This window comes from Mustela nivalis, assembly GCF_964662115.1.
Source record: "Mustela nivalis genome assembly, chromosome: 2".
In the NCBI taxonomy this organism is placed as follows: Eukaryota; Metazoa; Chordata; class Mammalia; order Carnivora; family Mustelidae; genus Mustela; species Mustela nivalis.
Window position 1 is genome coordinate 30146349 of NC_139021.1, and position 18117 is coordinate 30164465.

General features: G+C 34.7%; 1 protein-coding gene across 4 annotated transcripts in view; it reads left to right on the forward strand.

The window, feature by feature from the left end:
- ANGPT1 (angiopoietin 1) overlaps positions 1-18117 on the forward strand; it is a 339791-nt gene that overhangs the window by 199491 nt on the left and 122183 nt on the right. The window contains exon 1 of one of the 4 annotated variants that reach the window (XM_082720025.1): positions 80-261. The exons of the other annotated variants lie outside the window; for them this stretch is intronic. The gene's annotated coding sequence lies outside the window, so the exon portion shown is untranslated. Of the gene's footprint in view, positions 1-79; positions 262-18117 lie in introns of those variants that run through there. 4 annotated transcript variants of the gene reach the window in all.

The window sequence follows — 18117 nt, forward strand, 5'->3', positions numbered from 1 at the left end:
TTTACATTATTGTACCTATTATAATAAACACATGCATTTTTAAATTAATAAAAAGATAAGTGAGAAAATAAAAAGATTAAGTGAGGCTTCTAGATGAACTGGGGCCAGGGACAGAGACACTAATTAGACTGTCGTATATACGGTGCAAGTTGCTCCCCAGTGCTCAGGAGACCAAGCCCACATTATGATGGGAGCCAGAGGTATGAAGACACACATCATCTGAGGCCATAGTCATGGACAGAAATCTGCACTTGGGCTTGGGTAAGTATATTTATGAGTTAAAATAATTTTTGATTAGTAGTTAATTTTTCAATTAAATTTTCATTTCAGTGGTACCTGGCAACTGATAATGCCAATTGGAAAATGTGACCATTTTTAAAAAAAGTTTAATAACAGCAAATATTACAGATTAGGAATCTGAGTCAAAGGAGCTCTTTGTTAAGCCCAGCTGTTTTGATAGTGCAGAGAATAAAAAGCAGAGACATCAACCTCTTTCAGTGCCTTCCTTAGCTTCTCAGTCTACAAAATGGGCATAATAAATGTGCCTACCTCAGAAGGTTGTTCTAAGAATTACATCAGTTATTATCTATAAAACATTTGAAGGGCACCTGGATGGCTCAGTTGGTTAAGTGGCTGCCTTTGGCCTGGGTTATGATCCCAGGGTCCTGGGATCGAGCCCCACATCGGGCTCCCTGCTCAGTGGGGAGTCTGCTTCTCCCTCTCCCTCTGCCTACTACTCTGCCTATTTGTACTCTCTATTTCTCTGTCAAATAAATAAATAAAATCTTAATAAAATTTGAAATAATACCAAATACGAATTGCTGTTCATGTGTTCATTAAATAAATGAAAAGTAAAGGCCTCTTTCTATTCTTCTGATCATTCTGAACCATTTTTTTAAGCAATTCTTTGGGGATTTAATCTGATTTCTTTTCAGGATCTTCAAACGATAGATTCTCTGATGATTTAATCTCACATCATAATTTTGGTTACCTCGCTTTGGATAGTAACAACAATACTGACCATTTTGTGAACTTCCTAGAGGTGGTAAGGAGCAGATATCACTAAGTATCTTCTGTACTAAGCATAGGACAAGCTTCAGAGCATTCAGTTCGATGTTGTGACCCAAAAGTGAACTGAATTGTCAAACCTTCTTGATCATAATGAATTAGATTCTGCTTTCTAATCATAAGTGTATGTTGTTGTTTACTATATGGTCAATGTTAGGTTGCAGTTTGTTCAGTTTCATAAAGCTTAAGTCTGAGTTTGGCAGATCTCTCTTCCAAAAGGCAGACATGTATTAAGTGGGTGTGTTGATAATAGAAATAAGTTTTCTGAGCATGAGATTTAAAATAAGGAACTCTTGATATCATTGAAGAGCAGATGATGTGGTAAAAATTATTATGGGTAGTTTACCTTATGGTGTATTTGACCTGTTGGCCTTAAAGGGAACACAGTTATTGAATGTAGGTATAAGCCTTTGAAATGTAATTTACAACACATTTTGAAAAGGAAGTAGGAAGCATGAGATGCTGATTTTGTACTCTCAAAGTTCTTGCTGCAACAAGATTTTTTTTTTAAGAAAAACTATGTTTCAATATTTATGGCATGTAAAAATGTGCAAGAGAAGATTACAGCACCCTTACCACATTGCCTAGGTTGAAATTATTTTTAGATGAAGGGAGTAGCCACAACTATTTTCTGCAGTTCTGTTGTTTGGATATGCTCTGTACATTATATATATATATGTATATATACATATATATATATATATATATATACACACACACACATTAATATATATATATATATATATATATATATATATATTCCTAATTATATTTAAATGTTTCTAAAGCACTACAAACCTCCTCTTTTGCACAGAGGTTTACTTTGGCAGTATGTGATTGTTTTTATTATATGTTATCCTCTGTTTGGTCTTACTGCAAGCTAAAACAGACAAAAGATGTCCAGGAAAATTAAGCCAATTCTCAAATCTGGACATGGAAGAGTCTCCAGAGAAGGATTTGCAATGGAACTAACATAGAGTAGGATCGTCTTTAATTTGCTATCCTGTCAAGGTTCTGCCACATCCATTATTATGAAGTGTAATTGCCTTATATATCAAATTTACCTCTCCCAGACCCCTGCAGAATTATTCTTTTCTTCAATTCCCAGGCTAACCTGACTTTGGATAACTGAAGTCCACTATGTTATGAAAGATAGACTTATATATGCCCAAAGAAAACCAAGGACTAATGCTGGGTATTCAAACAGCATATATAGGCCTAGCCATGTTCAGAACAAACCCATGAGGAAGGTAGAAGACATGTTTGCACCATTTTATACATAAGAAAACCGAAGACCCAAAGTCACAGTCCCAGGTAGTGGCCAAGTCATGGTTAGAATCTCGCTCGCTAGGTAGAATAATTCTCCATTTTTAAGTCACCACATTTTTATTCAGAAAGTCATATTTATGCTGGGCCATCATGACTATAAACTGTAGGGAATTTAAATAGTAGGCATATTTTACCTATCTGAATCCAAAAAGACTGTCTTAGTCATATGAATGACTATATTGCCACTCTGTGGGCTGTCATTTAGACCTGTATCTGCAAATTAAATAGATACAAAAGAATTATTACATAGATTACAATAGATTACAATTAAATAGATTACAGTAGAATTTTGCAGCCACGTCTGAACCAATGTCTGTAATGACCTTTGAAAGTGCTCTACCTGCTAATGTTTCACAATTTCAGACCACAGAAATTAAAGATGCACTTTCTTTTTTTCCCCCCTTTGTTCCTGGCATATATATCATGTCCACTCTAATTTAGCTTGTTCAGTTTTTCTATCTGTAAAATGGGAATAATAATAGTACCCTCATAAAATCATCATAAACAGAGTAAACGTAAGTAAAGTGCTCAATGAATATTCTCCTCGCTCCACTTCTTCTTCCACCTCTTCCTCCTTGTTTTTATATAACCCACCTCTTAGAGTAACACATGATAATTTTTACTTTTCCATTTTATCTCTTCTTCTTTCCCATAAAAATACTCATTTTATACACCATTTAAAAAATTTAAAGAGGAAGTATGTATCACTCTTCATATAGTCTCTATTAAATTACATAGGAACTTTCCAGTTTCTTCCTAGTACTCTATAGGAGTACTTTCTAGGACTAATATGATCCGTATGAAACAGAAAGAGTTATTGGCGTGCTTCACACTTTCAACTGGTCAACTTAGGTGTACCACCAAGTTCTTCCAGGACGCAGCCTCAGTCTCTTTTCAGATTAAAGAATGTGCATTAAAACTTCTGCAATAAGGCAGGTCCATTCTAGAGATTATGCTTTATAAAGTCCATTAGGGTGGTATAATCAGGCAGTCTTTTTTATTCAAATGATAGTGGACTACCATGAAGCTTTGTAAAAAAAGGCTCAGAATGAATTTCTGTTTGCATAATGGAACTTTACTCCTTTTGGGTCTATTGGTCATTAATCAAGACATTTTGTATAATATATTCTTTCAAGACCCATGGCCAAAATTGTTGAGGTCAGCATATATTCTTCATAATTATGATTGTGATAAATTAATAATTAACTAAGAGAACCTCTTTATATGACTGGCAGTTGTTGCTCGCTATTACCCAGGGACTCAGCTAGGTCTAATGACCAGAGAAACCACACTCAATCTTTCCATGTGGCTGCTTTCCTAGTATCCTAAGAATGAACATTCCAAGATACTCAGGTAGAAGATGTAAGTCTTCTTAAAACCTGGCTTGGAAATCCCACAATGTCACTTCTACCACATTGCACTGGTAAAGCCAGGTCAAAAGGCCACTCCAGATTAAAGGACAAAGGGAGCAGACTCCCACCTCTTGATGTTAGAAACAGCATGCACTTAAAGGGAGAGAAGGGATTAATGGAAACCATCAATGAAGGTCTGTCAAACAGTTCAACATACCCCTTTTTTTAACCCCTAAATCATATCTCTTTGGAACAGTAGGTCTAGATCAGAGGTTTTGAAACCTTTTGATATCAGAGCTCTTTTACATCTTAAAAATTACTGAGGCCCAATTGTCTGCATGGATACTATCTATTGATACTTATTACATTCGAAATTAAAATGGAGACATTTTTAAGATATGTATTTCTTTATTTTTTAAAATCACTACAGTAAACCTACTTGCTAACATAAACATAGTTCAACAAAAACTATACTTATTAATAAAACAAAAATTTTTAGAGAAAGGAGTGGCATTATTTTACATTTTTGCAAATCTTTGTAAATGAAGACAACTGGCTACCCATATCTCCTTCTGCAATATGTTGTTTTGCTGAAATACATGAAGAAAATACAGGGTTATAGAAGTATGTTGGAAAAGGGAAGAGTATTTTAATAACCTCTTCAGATAATTATGAATATTCTTCTTTGGTACTACCCCCCCAAACTTGTGGAAGTTTCTTTAATGTTCATTCAAATGTGCAATCTAAATCCATGTTAACAAATTTGTATACAATATTATATTAAAACACATTGGTCTTGCACTTTGAATAGATCTTCCATCCATATGATCTTGTAACATTAGACATTAGCCATATGGAAGATATTGATTCATTGAATTAAACAAATCATCCAAACATGATATATTTCATTATAAAGTATTTAAAAATCAACTTTTAATATTAACACTTAACACATTAGAAGAGTCTTTATATATTGGAAAGATGTCTGGCTTACAGTGGTGAACACAATGTTTTTAATACTTTTATTTTCTCTTGGAAACTTGCATTAAAAAAAAGAAGCAAGCCTGAAGTCTGTATTTCACAACAAATACTTCTAGCTGTTTTCCTTAAAATGACACATTTTATTCATTTTGAGAAATGGCTACCAGATATCCAAATCTGAATAACTATAGCTTGTCTGTCAGTCAGTCACTGAAATGAACTTGGTGCTCCATAAATAGAAAGGCAGAATCAGTCTGAACATCACACAGCTTATGAGGTCTTTTCTTGGAGATGACTATTACACTTAAGTGTGCAGCATAAATATTTTATGCATACTTCTGTGTATTCATAGAGAATATTAAAAATGTGAATTCAAGAATTAAGATTTAATAAAATTAATAATTTTTACTGCTTCACCACTGAGTACATTGAAAAGGGAAACTTTTAAATGCAAATTTGTGGTGGTGAAAAATACCATGATAACCAATATTGATGGGTAACATTGCTTTGTTTTGCTGTGGGTCATCTGCAGTGTTATCCATATTGCTTTTGCACCAAGGACAATCTCAACATCATGAGAAAGCCCAATGATGTTTTAATATTATTATAAAAATAATTTTGACCTTGTAGACTCCTTCAAAGTGACTCAGGGAATCTTCAAGTACCTGCAGAACATGTTTTGCGAATCACTGATCTAGATCAAAGTATGAAGGGGCCATATGTCTGTTGTCACTAAAATAAAGTGCCTCATATTGATCTGAGAAGTTCCACATCAAAAATTCTGGTGGAGTACTGTAGTTAGACAAAGAGAAGTCTGGAGTTTAGTTCCCTGAGCAGCAATTAGTTCCTGTATGGTATGGATTTGAACCCAGAAATTTCCAAATGATGTGGATCGAAGATATGGGAGGAGTGTACAATGGAAAGAAGTAAGGATGGTTTTTAGTAAGCACCAGTGCCTCCAGCAATATATTTGCTTCTATTATTTTCTTTATATTTAAAAATATAACCACTCGGGGTGCCTGGGTGGCTCAGTGGGTTAAGCCACTGACTTCAGCTCAGGTCATGATCTCAGGGTCCTGGGATCGAGTCCCACATCGGGCTCTCTGCTCAGCAGGGGCCTGCTTCCCTTCCTCTCTCTGCCTGCCTCTCTGCCTACTTGTGATCTCTCTCTGTCAAATAAATAAATAAAATTCTTAAAAAAAAAATAACCACTCATTGTTATCTTTTATTATTGTTCAGACCAAAATATAAAGATCCACAAGCAGATTTCATCAGATTTCATTTGTTATATTTTAGTGTAGTAGAAAGGGGTCTGAACTGGAAATAAGGTAGGATATCTATTCTAAATTTAGCAACTCTTGCTTGGTTTGACATAAATTACTCCACCTTGAAGCCTGTTTCCTACTTGAAAAATTAGGGGGTTCGGGGTAGAAGATTTCTATGTTACCTCCTATTTCCAAGTATATCTACGTATCTATGTACAGACTGTCCCTCAGACTTGAGGACTCCTAAATGTCTATCCTCTAAGTCTTAAAGTGTTTTTGACCACCCAGATGTAGAGCAGAAAAAGAGCAGGAATAAATGGTGGAACAAGCAGAGAAGCAGCATTATTTTAATCAACCTAGAAACTTTTGCTAGTTTTAAAGATTAATACCCTGTAGGACATATTTTGTCTTTTGGACAAATACCTTCCATCTCCCATTCCTGTCATGCTCACAGTGTCTGTAGCCAGTTGTCATAACGTCCCCAGTCTGATGTTGAAAAATGCTACCGTTTGCTTTTGGAAATGTGATTCAGTCTTGCTGGCATGGATTCCTTTGAAAGATCCTTGACCCATTCTCAGGATGCTCTCAGTTTGCCAGAAGCAAGCAACAAAGGGGATGGGGTTTCACAAAGAGAGAATTCAGGGGACTTCGTGAGTGTAATTCCTCTTCAGGGCTGCCCTCACATTTCTGCCAAGACCCAGCAAGGCGCCTTCGTGAGGGCACCTAATCTTCTCTTTCAAAGATATCCAATTACTCAGGCTCCAAGCTATGAAGTAGAGCTTCAGCAAGCATGAAGTGGTTCCTGGGAACCTCTGGAGAAACAAACATTGACAGGTAATGTCACAGCTGCCTATCACTATCCAACTGGGTTGATCTTTGGGCAAGTTCCCGGCACACACAGTGTTGCTTTTAAGTCCTGCTGATTTGGATTCAGGTTTTTCCCTTTTAGCATTTTGCCTGAAATTTCTGTTTGACTTGGAACTCCCCAACCAGCAAATTAAATGAAATGAGCATGATAAAAAAAGTTCATTGAAATTTACCACAGCCATTTGAAGAAACTTCCAATAAAACCAGAAAAGAGAGCCAATGGCCATCTGCCCAGTGACATAAAACAAAAAGCTGCCCACTAGGAGATGAAATTAAAACACTAAGAAAACTAGGAACAGGAAGAATCCAAACTTTTCTACAGTCTCCACTTATCTAAACTTCAGGCCTTCCCAAGAATTAGCTAAATCCATCTGGAAGAGTACTTAATACACTTCCAATTGCTTTTCTTTTGCCAATGACAAAGTATTAAACCAACATACACATAAGCAAAACACCTTAAACGTGAGTGACTAAATGGTGGAGTCCATTAGGGCACTCTGCCTTACGCAGTGATCACTGTGGTGAGTAAAACTCATTTTTAGGCACTTTGGCTCTGAACCAGGTTAGTAGAGGAGATATGTAGATAAGATGGATGTGATACAGGGTGGAAAAGATTTTTCTTTCAGAATAATGATATGTCTATTTTTGAGATATATTTTCTGTTTGATAAAATGAGAAAGGATAGGCATGCCACCATGAGGTTTGGTTAAAAAATAATCTCCCAGTAGCGGGAGCTACAGTTCATAGAACATGAACTCACACTGACTGTATCTAAATCACCTATTTAAAAAAATTACCAGAAAACACACACACACACATACACAATTACCAGATAAGTTCTGGAAATCTAATGTACAGCAAACAAAAGGAAACAAAAAACAAAACAAAAAAAACTCACTTTAAGAAAGGACCTAAAAAAAACAAAAAGGTGAATTGAGTGAAAACAAAATCAGAATAGTTAAAATGGCATCTAGTTTCTAGTGTGTGTATGTGTATGTATTTTTTCTTACATGCATAATAAATACATCTGTATATAGTAAAGTACTCTGCACATAATAAACACTCAATAAACATTTGATGACAAATGTGGCTGATGAATATACCATATAGCTTTTAAATGCTGCTTTTTCAAATACAATCAAAGATTGAACACTTCATTACTATACACAGACTTTAAGTCCCTGGCACATGTGTCTAATAGACTTTAGATATCTGGCATTCCCTTTCCATATTCCACCTAATTATTGCATTAACATTGTCCTAGTAATATTTCTTAGTTATTTGTGTTTTTCTTCTCTTTTAAACCATATTTTCAAAACTAAGGTATTCCAGGGTTCTGATATTTGATGATAAAGCACATTTGCTAAATTTTTTTTGCAAAAAATATTCATAGTTATAAAATATGTGTGTACTTTCTTAGATTTTTTGTGTAGAAGGAGCTCTTTCATCATTTTTTTTTTAAACCAGTTTCCCTTTGGGATATCTCAAGACCCCAACATCTGGTTAGTGGTTTCTTGGAAAGGCACTTTTTTTTCAATACAAAATGTTCTTTTTCTTAAAATAACAAAACAACCTAATTTGCATGCTTTTAGTAGCTTAAAAGGTTGAGTGAAATTTACTTTTCCTTAATAAATATCAGCTTTTACCTTATCATACTTCAGTGCACTTATTCCAGCAATAACATGAAACTTTAGATTAAAAATATATATGCAAATTAATAATTTGGGAAGTCAATATGCAAAATATCTGCCATACTCAATGATAAGTTAAAGAACTGATCTGTTCCTAGAAACATGAGTAACATAAAACACCTGTTGTGTGTAGAAGAGATAGAGTAAGTATGGGTATAGTATCTGTGGACCTGAATTTAAGCCATGATTTCATCACTTTGACATTGAATACATTTTTTAACTCCCTCTGAGACTCAGTTTCCTGATCAATAAAACTGGCAGACTCAGAACTTGGGCTTTTTGTAAATATTATTTATTTCAGCAAACAGTGTTATAATGCTTACTCTATATAAATCACTATTCTAAACACTTTCCATATTGTAATTGATTTAATTTTCATGTCAGGTTTCTGCAGTAAGCGCATTTAGTTTCACTTTAAAGATGAGGAAACAAGACATTTAAACAAGGTGATTTTCACCTAGAAGGCCTTAAGTCAGTGGCATTCCCAAGGCAAATCAATTGAGCTGGTTTACTCCAAGTGCCTTTTAGTAGATAATTTAAAATTAGTTAGAAAACCAACTAAAATTTGGTCTACATCATACCATCATGAGGCAATAACAATTTTAAACAATGTCAGTGATCAAATACCCTTGTTCTCAGGGTGGACCACTCCCATCCTTCATACCTAAGTACACATTGGCCTCAGCATTTATTTATAACATTGTTTTTATAATTAAAATAAAAAGTTACAGGGGTTGGAAAATCTAAAAAAATATGAATAATTTCTAGAATTAAACATGGCCTTGAGTGAATTAATATATATATATATATATATATATGCAGTTTAGATGTACACAGACATGTGTATACATATATACATACATGTGCACTCACATAAACACACCTTTTTTCTCTTAGGATAACTAACATCAGTGGCATCTGAAGTTTGCTTTACACTATACATATGATATTCACTGGATATTTAAGCTTGGTAAAATTTTCAGCTGTGCTTTCCTTACCTCATACTTTCTTTTCAAAACATGTAAATAGTTTTAGAGGAAGTTGCAGGTTAAAATATGTAATTCCTAAAATAACAATAATGAAAATGACAACAACAAAAACAAAAATAAGTAACACTGCTTTCCATTATTTTTTAAATAAAAAATTCAAGGGTGTTTAAGCCCTATAAAGTGAATCTATCTCAATTCACTTTCAAACTTCATATGGAAGTTTGAACTATTTTATAGTAAGCAGTATTTTATAGTGCAGATTATCAAGATTGACTAGTTACCATTACAAGTCCAGTGGATCATTTCCCAATTACCCACTCGGCCAGGTTCCTGAGTCAGTTGGGACATCTTAAGCAGCAGGGTATACCAATGTAACAGTCAATTTTGACAACAAATACAATTTTTTAAAAAGAACAACATCAATTTTTTAAAAAGAACAACATTGTTTTGGATGGATATACCCTCTGATGATTAAATCAATTTAACAAAAATATTAACAAAAGTACTAGTTTGGGTTTACAAATATTAATCTTTGTGTCATTTTTCTTCTGTAAAATCCACTTATCTGTTTTTATATTCTTGACAAGATTGTGTAATTGAAAGTTTTGGCCTTTGAGTCACGATTTTTCAGGTTCAAATCTTATCTCTACCACGTGTTATATAACATTGGCTTTCACACATATGAGCTTTGGTTTCCTACTCTGGAAACAGGTTGAACAACACATCACGGGGTATGCTCTGAAGGGTAAATGGATTAAATTGGTGAAGCCTAGCTTTGTCCCTGTTTATATGATCAGTGCTCAAAAATACTAGTTTCTTCCCTCACATCTTCCTACTTTTCCCACTTCTCCAAAGATGAGAATACCTACAATAGTCCCCTGAGTAGCAGTCCTTCAATTTCTCCTCCAGTGGGTTGCTATCTTTAGGAATCCCTAGATGGATTAAGTTTCAGTACCTGCAGGTGAAGGCTGACCTGGTTAGCACACATAGCAGATTCATCCAGATGGGATTATGACTGGGAGTTTGTAAATTTCCTGCTGTGCTTATGCCAACGTCATGAGGCATCCGGTGAGGAAATTCAGCCTGTTCACTTCTGAACAAGGCACCCAAAAATTTCCAGTATGTTTATTATATGGTTATTTTGGAATAAATGACAAACAAAAGCTATATTTCGACATTAGAAAGATGTTGATGTATACTTAGAATTTTTTGTGTGTGCCAAAAGAAATAGAACATTCCCTTGCAAAAGTGTGTATTGAAGTGAAATGAAACAAATGCTCCTTTATTTATTTATGTAAGGCTAGACATTGGATATATTGCATCATTTAAACTTCATCCTTACACTTCATTACCCACTAAAAATGAGCCCTGCTTATAAGAATTTGTGTGGTCAGTGATAAGCTGTACTTTGAAACTGAGTGCTGTAGATTAAACATTAGAAAGGAAAAGAGAAAGGAAAGGAGAGGAAGGAGGGAGAGAAGGAAGGGAGGTAAGGAGGGATGAAAGGAAGGAAGAAAAGAAGGGAGGGGAGGAGGGAAGGAAGGAAGGAACAAGAGAGGTGGGGGAAGAGTGAGAGGAAAGGAATTGTAATTGATCTTTTGGAACAGTGGAGAATAGTACTTCAAGATTGGAAATTTCCTAAACTCTAAGTTAAAAAATCGTAGAAATACTTTTTTTCCCATAATATACTAATTCACAAATCATGTGTCAATAGCTTGGAAATGAACTTTTTGGCTGTTATCACAGACTTCTTAAAATTTTGCCATTTAGTGAGGACCCAAAGTCAGATTTGAAAGCCTGTATCCTCAGATTTTCCCTTTTTCAGTGGGATGAAATTCAGATTTCTTTTAGCCCAACACTAATTACCCTCCACAGTTTGTGTTCTTCTCTTTGTTTCTTTCTACTCTTCCTTTTTTCCCTATATTTTACCATCTGTATTTTAGAGCTAGTATTATAAAGTAATTAATAACATGACATGTAGATAGCCTATATGTTTAGCACTTCAACTTACAGAAGTTTGCATTCTATGAAGTTTTTATAGTCATTAATTTAATTTTTTTCATCATGGTAAGTGTACTTTTTAATCCCCATTCCTATTTCCCTAATCCCTCCCTGCCCCACCTACCTTACCTCTGATAATCATGTTTGTTCTCTATAGATAAGAGTCTGTTTCTCGGTCTCTCTCTCTTTCCCCTGCCTCTCTTTTTACCCTTTGCTCATTTGTTTCTTAATGTGATCATATGGTTATTTGTCTTTGTCTCTAACTCCATCCACGCTATTGCTAATGACAAGATCTCATTCTTTTTTTTTTTTAATGGCTGAATAATGTTCCAATATACGTGTATACTACATCTTCTTTATCCATTCATCTATTGATGGACACGTTTGGTCTGCTTCCATAGTTTGTCTACTATAAATAATACTGCAACAAATATAGAGGTGCATGTATCTCTTTGGATTAGTATTTTTGTATTTTGGGGGTAAATACCCAAGACTGTGATTGCTGCATTATAGGGTAGCTCTATTTTTTAAAATTTTATTTATTTATTTGAGAGAGAGAACACAAGCAGGGACAGAGGAAAAGGGAGAAGTAGGCTCCCTGCCCAGCAGGGACTAGATCCCAGGAACCTTGGATCATGACCTTAACAGACTGAGCCACCCAGGCGCCCCTAGGGTAGTTCTATTTTAAATTTTCTTTAAGAACCTCCATAGTGCTTTCCACAGAGGCTGTATATCAATTTGCATTCCCACCAACAGTGCATGAGGGTTCCTTTTTCTTCACATCCTTGTCAGCACTTGCTGTTTCTTTTATTTTTGATTTAAGCCATTCTGACAGGTGTGAGGTGATATCTCACTGTGGTTTTGATTTACATTTCCCTGATGTTGAGTGATGTTGAGCATCTTTTCAAGTATCTACTAGCTAATTATATGTCTTCTTTGAAAAATGTCTATTAAATTCCTCTACCCATTTCTTAATTGGATTACTTGTTTTTTGGATATTGAGTTTTATAATTTCTTTCTATATTTTGAATACTAACCCTTTATTGGATAGGTTATTTCCAAATATCTTCTCCCATTCAATAGGTTGCCTTTAAGTCTTGTTGATTATTTCCTTTGCTGTGCATAAACTTTTTATTTTGATGTAGTCCCAGTAATTTATTTTTGCTTTTATTTCCCTTGCCTCAGGAGACATATCTAGAAAAATGTTGCTATGCTCAATGTCAGAGAGATTATTATTTTGCTCTTTTCTAGGATTTTTATGATTTCAGGTCTCATATTTAGGTCTTTAATCCAGTTTGAGTTTATTTTTATGGTTGGTGAAAGTGGTCTGGTTTCATTCTTTTGCATGTGGCTGTCCAGTTTTTCCAACACCATTTGTTGAAGAGACTTTTTCCTGTTGTGTATTCATGCCTCTTTTGTTGAAGATTATTTGACTATATAAGTGTGGGTTTATTTCTGGGTTTTCTGTTCTATTCTACTCATTTATGTGTTTATTTTTTATGCCAGTATAAATAATTTTAATTACTACAGCTTTGAAATATAGCCTGATGTTAGGATTTGTGATGCCTCTGGCTTTCCTTTTTCAAGATTGCTTTGGGTGCTTGGGGTCTTTTGTGGTTCTGTACAAATTTTAGGTTTGTTTGAGCTCTGCAAAAAGTTCTGGTCGTATTTTGATAAGGATTACATTAAATGTGTAGATTTCTTTATGTAATATAGATATTTTAATAATATTTGTTCTTCCAATCCATGAGTATGGAATGTCTTCCCATTTTTTTTACATCTTCTTTAATTTCTCTCGTCAGTGTTTTATTGTTTTCAGAGTACAGACCTTTCACCTCTTTGGTTAAGTTTATTCAGATATTTTATTCTTTTTGGTGTAATTTTAAATGGAATTGTTTTTTCATGTGTAATTGTTTTCTTAATTTCACTTTCTGCTGGTTCATTATTAGTGTATAGGAATGCAATAGATTTATGTACCTTGATTTTATATCCTGTAACTTTACTGAATTAGTTTAACAGTTCTCTTTTCAGAGGAGTCTTTAGAGTTTTCTATATCTAATCTCATGTCATTTGCATATAGTGAGAGTTTCACCTCATCCTTATCAATGTGAATGCCCTTTATTTCTTTATGTTGTCTAAATGCTATGGCTAGGACTTCCCATACTACATTGAATGAAAGTGGTGAGAGTGGACATCCTTGTCTTCTTCCTGACCTAAGGAGGAAAACTCTGTTTTTTACAGTGAATATGACGTTGGCTGTGGGTTTTTCATGTAAGCCCTTTATTATGTTGGGATATGTTCCCCTGTAGACTTACTTTGCAGAGGGTTTTTACCATGAATCTACTGCATCTATTGAAATGATTACATGGCTTTTATTCTTTCTCTTACTGATGTGATATATCACACTGATTGTTTTGTGAATATTAAAACACTCTTACATCCTAGGAATAAATCTCATTTTATCATGGTGTATGATTTTTTAACTCTGTTGTTGGATTCATTTTGCTAGTATTTTGTTAAGGAATTTTGCATCTATATTCATAGAGATACTAGCCTATAGTTTTCTTTTTTATATAGTATCTTTATCTGGTGTTAGTATCTGGGTGACACTGGCCTTATAGAACGTATTAGGAAGGTTTCCTTTCTCTTGTATTTTTTGGAGTCATTTGAGAAGAATGGACATTAACTTTTCCTAAAATGTTTAGTAGAATTCACCTGTGGAGCTCTCTGATGCTGGACTTTTGATTATGAGGAGGCTTTTATTACTGATTCATTTTCATTGGTGGCAATTAGTCTGTTCAAATTTTCTATTTCTTCCTGCTTTAGTTTTGGTAGGTTTTATATTTCCAGGAATTTATCCATGTCTTCTAAGTTTTCCAATTTGTTGGCATATAGGTCTTCATAATATTCTGTTACAATTTGTATTTCTGTGGTGTCAGTTATTTATCCTCTTTCACCTGTAATTTTGTTTTGGGGAGCTTTCTCTCTCTCTCTTTTTTTTGGGGGGGGGGTCTTGATAGAGTTTTATCAATTTTGTTGATCTTTTCACAGGACCAGTGCCTGTTTTTACTGATCTTTTATATTGGGGGATTTTTAAAAACAACTTCTATATTCTTTATTTCTGCTCTAATCTTCATTATTTCCTTCCTTTTGCTGGGTTTGAGTTTTGTTTGTTCTTTATCTAGTTCCTTTAGGTTTAAGGTTAGGTGGTTTGAGATTTTTCTTGCTTCTTGAGGTAAGCCTATATTGCTATAAACTTTCCTCTTAGAATGGCTTTTGCTGCATCCCAAAGATTTTGGATCATTGTGTTGTTCTTTTCATTTGTTTTCTGTATTTTTTTATTTCTTGTTTGATTTCTTGGTTGATCCATTCATTGTTTAATAGCGTGTTATTTAACTTCAATGTATCTGTGGTCTTTCCAGATATTTTCCTGTGGTTAATTTCTAATTCCATAGCATTGTGTTCAGAAAAGATGGTATGACTTTGATCTTCTTGAATTTGTTGAGGCTTGTTTTGTGGCCTAATATATGATCTGTTCTGGAGAATGTTCCATGCGTACTTGAAAATAATGTGTATTCTGCTGTTTTAGGGTGAAATGTTCTGAATATGTCTGTTAAATCCCTACAGTCCAGTGTGTCATTCACAGCCACTATTTTCTTGTTGATTTTCTAGTTGGATGATCTGCTCATTGATGTAAGTGGGGTGCTGTTAAAGTCCCCTACTATTATTGTATTACTATCAATTATTTCTTTTATGTTTGTTATTAACTGTTTTATGTATTTGGGTACTCCCATGTTGGGTGTATAAATATTTACAAGTATTATATTCCCTTGTTAGATTATCCCTTCAATTATTATATAGTGTCCTTCTTTGTCTCTTGTTACAGTCTTTGTTTTAAAGTCTATTTTGGCTTTGGACTAGGCAAAAGATGGATTTAAGTATTTCTTACTCTCATAGCTACATATCTTCTGATGCCCAATTTCTACCAGAATTTCTAACAGTGAAGAATATGTTTCCCCAGTCCTTTTTGGAGTCTGAGTGTCAGGTTGGGAAATGCATGTCAATTATTTGGCCTAGAGACATGAGCTTCCCTTTTTTCTGATAGCATTGTTAAAAAGGAAAAAATTGCATGATACGCTCTAGTTCCATCCATGTTGTCGCAAATGGCAAGAGGCTTAAGTGGGTAGGAGAAGAATAAATGAAACAAGATGGGATTGGGAGGGAGACAAACCATAAGTGACTCTTAATCTCACAAAACAAACTGAGGGTTGCTGGGGGGAGGGGGTTTGGGAGAAGGGGGTGGGATTATGGACATTGGGGAGGGTATGTGCTTTGGTGAGTGCTGTGAAGTGTGTAAACCTGGCGATTCACAGACCTGTACCCCTGGGGATAAAAATATATGTTTATAAAAAATAAAAAATTAAAAAAAATAAATAAATAAATTAAAAAAAAAAAACCTATTTAAAAAAAAAAAAAAAAAAGGAAAAAATTGACCTCATTAGATGAAAGGCCATTTGGGACCTTAAATAGTCCAGAAGGGACCATCACTAACCCATCTAATGTGTCTGAGAACATTGGAAAACACCTCAGTCCTGCACCATGCACACCAAAATTTACACAGCTAAACGTGGATTGATTTTGGCCTCCACCCACACCAGTGGCTGAGTGCCCCTGGGCATACAGAACCTGTCCAACTACTATGGTGACCTCGGCCAGAATATACAGTGCATGTGAGCATGTTGGCTTAATTTGTTTGTCTTTTTTTAAACGTATATTTCCTCATGAGAACTGCTATTGTGTAAATTATAATTAAATGCAAATATTATACTTTATAATCTTATAATAATTTCCTGATAAATATACCCGATAATCTAGTCTGTAGCGTCATATTACAGTCTATTGCAGTTGGCTCTCTTGGTCTCCTTTTTGCTTCCCACAACTATATCTGATCACACTTTTCGGATGGAAATAATCTTGTCTTAATCCTTTCAATAAAAAAAAAAGGCTGGCAAATTTCTTTTATGAGTAAACAGAAAGGGTTTTATAAGGCAGCATATATAAAAAAGGAAACATTAATCCTAACCCTTTACTTTCTTAAATAGGAATTAAGGTCAGCATTCTTAAAGCAGCCAACTGAAGTGGTGCTAAGTTCAGAAATTCTTTGGAAAGAGAACTAAACAGCTGAATGTCACTAGAAAAAAAGGCATTTCAGGAGTTGGGTGCTAAGCACTGGTGGTGTCTTTCCAAGTCATTTCTCTTTAACTAGGTCATCTCTTTTAAAAGAATGAGAGACAATAAAAAATAATCACTATGCTCATCTATTTCTTTATTCTTAATTAAGTCCTTTACCACATTATAAGATACAGTAAATCAGATTTTCTCCAAAATCAGATTTTCTCCGAAAATCTAGTCTGTTTCCTAAGGAAAGTGAGGCATTTAGAGAAATCTAACAAATCTTTCAGTCCATCAGAAATTAATGATGTACTAAAGAATATATTTAAGAGCCTCCAGAAAAGAAAGCTTCCGTCAGAGTAGAACATATCAAACTTTTTTTTCAGATTCATGTGGTAAACAGTACCTTGTTGGAGAAGAATTGCTTCCATGAACTATCTCTTGTGAACAACATCATTTCACCCCTTAAATCTGTGTCTCATTTCATTCTCCAAAACAGCAACAATAATTATACTCAGACACAGCATCACTGCATCTGCTGTCCAGTTCCCACAGTGGTCAATTGTCTATTTTTCATGTTCTAGCATATTTCAGAATTCAACCTCTGGATTTTAAATATGATGTTGTGACTTACAGACACATTGGCAAAAAGACAGTGTTCCTTCAAAATCCACATACTTTCTGCAGATGCAGTTTCCTATTCATGAAGAAAATCTATTTTGTACTTGACTAAAAATAGTGTTGAAGTTAATTCCCACTTAAGAGAGTAGGGAATTGAGATACTGAAAAGAATAGTTAGGAAATGGAAAAGGATTTACGCTTTGTCAAAGAGGCCATTTTTAGCACCTTATCACAGCAATAGCAGAAGCACTTTGTAAATTTAGTTTGGACAGCATTGGGATTATCACTTTTTCAATCTAAGACAAACTTTAGTATGCATTCACATTACCATATGTATAAATATTGCCAACATTTTAGCATTACAATAAGGTAATTCACATTGAAACCACGTGATAGTTGATAAAGCAGCCTTTGCAATACTTTGGTATTATCCCCATGTTAAAGTTGAGGAATCCTGCACCTGGGTGGCTCAGTTGGTTGAGCGACTGCCTTCTGCTAGGGTCTCATGATCCTGGAGTACTGGGCTTGGTCTTGCCATCAGGCTCCCAGCTCCACGGGGAGCTTCCTCTGACCTTCTCCTCTCATTCTCTCTCACTGTCTCTCTCTCAAATAAATAGATAAAATCTTTTTTTAAAAAAAGGATGAGGAAACCGAGGCTAAGAAATTGAGCCTTAGCCCTGGGTCAAGCAAATACTTGGCAGGGTTCAGTTCAAGCCCATGTCTTTTGGTTGGTGCCCCAAAGTATGTGTATATAACAAACACAGGAGCACAGAGAAAATTA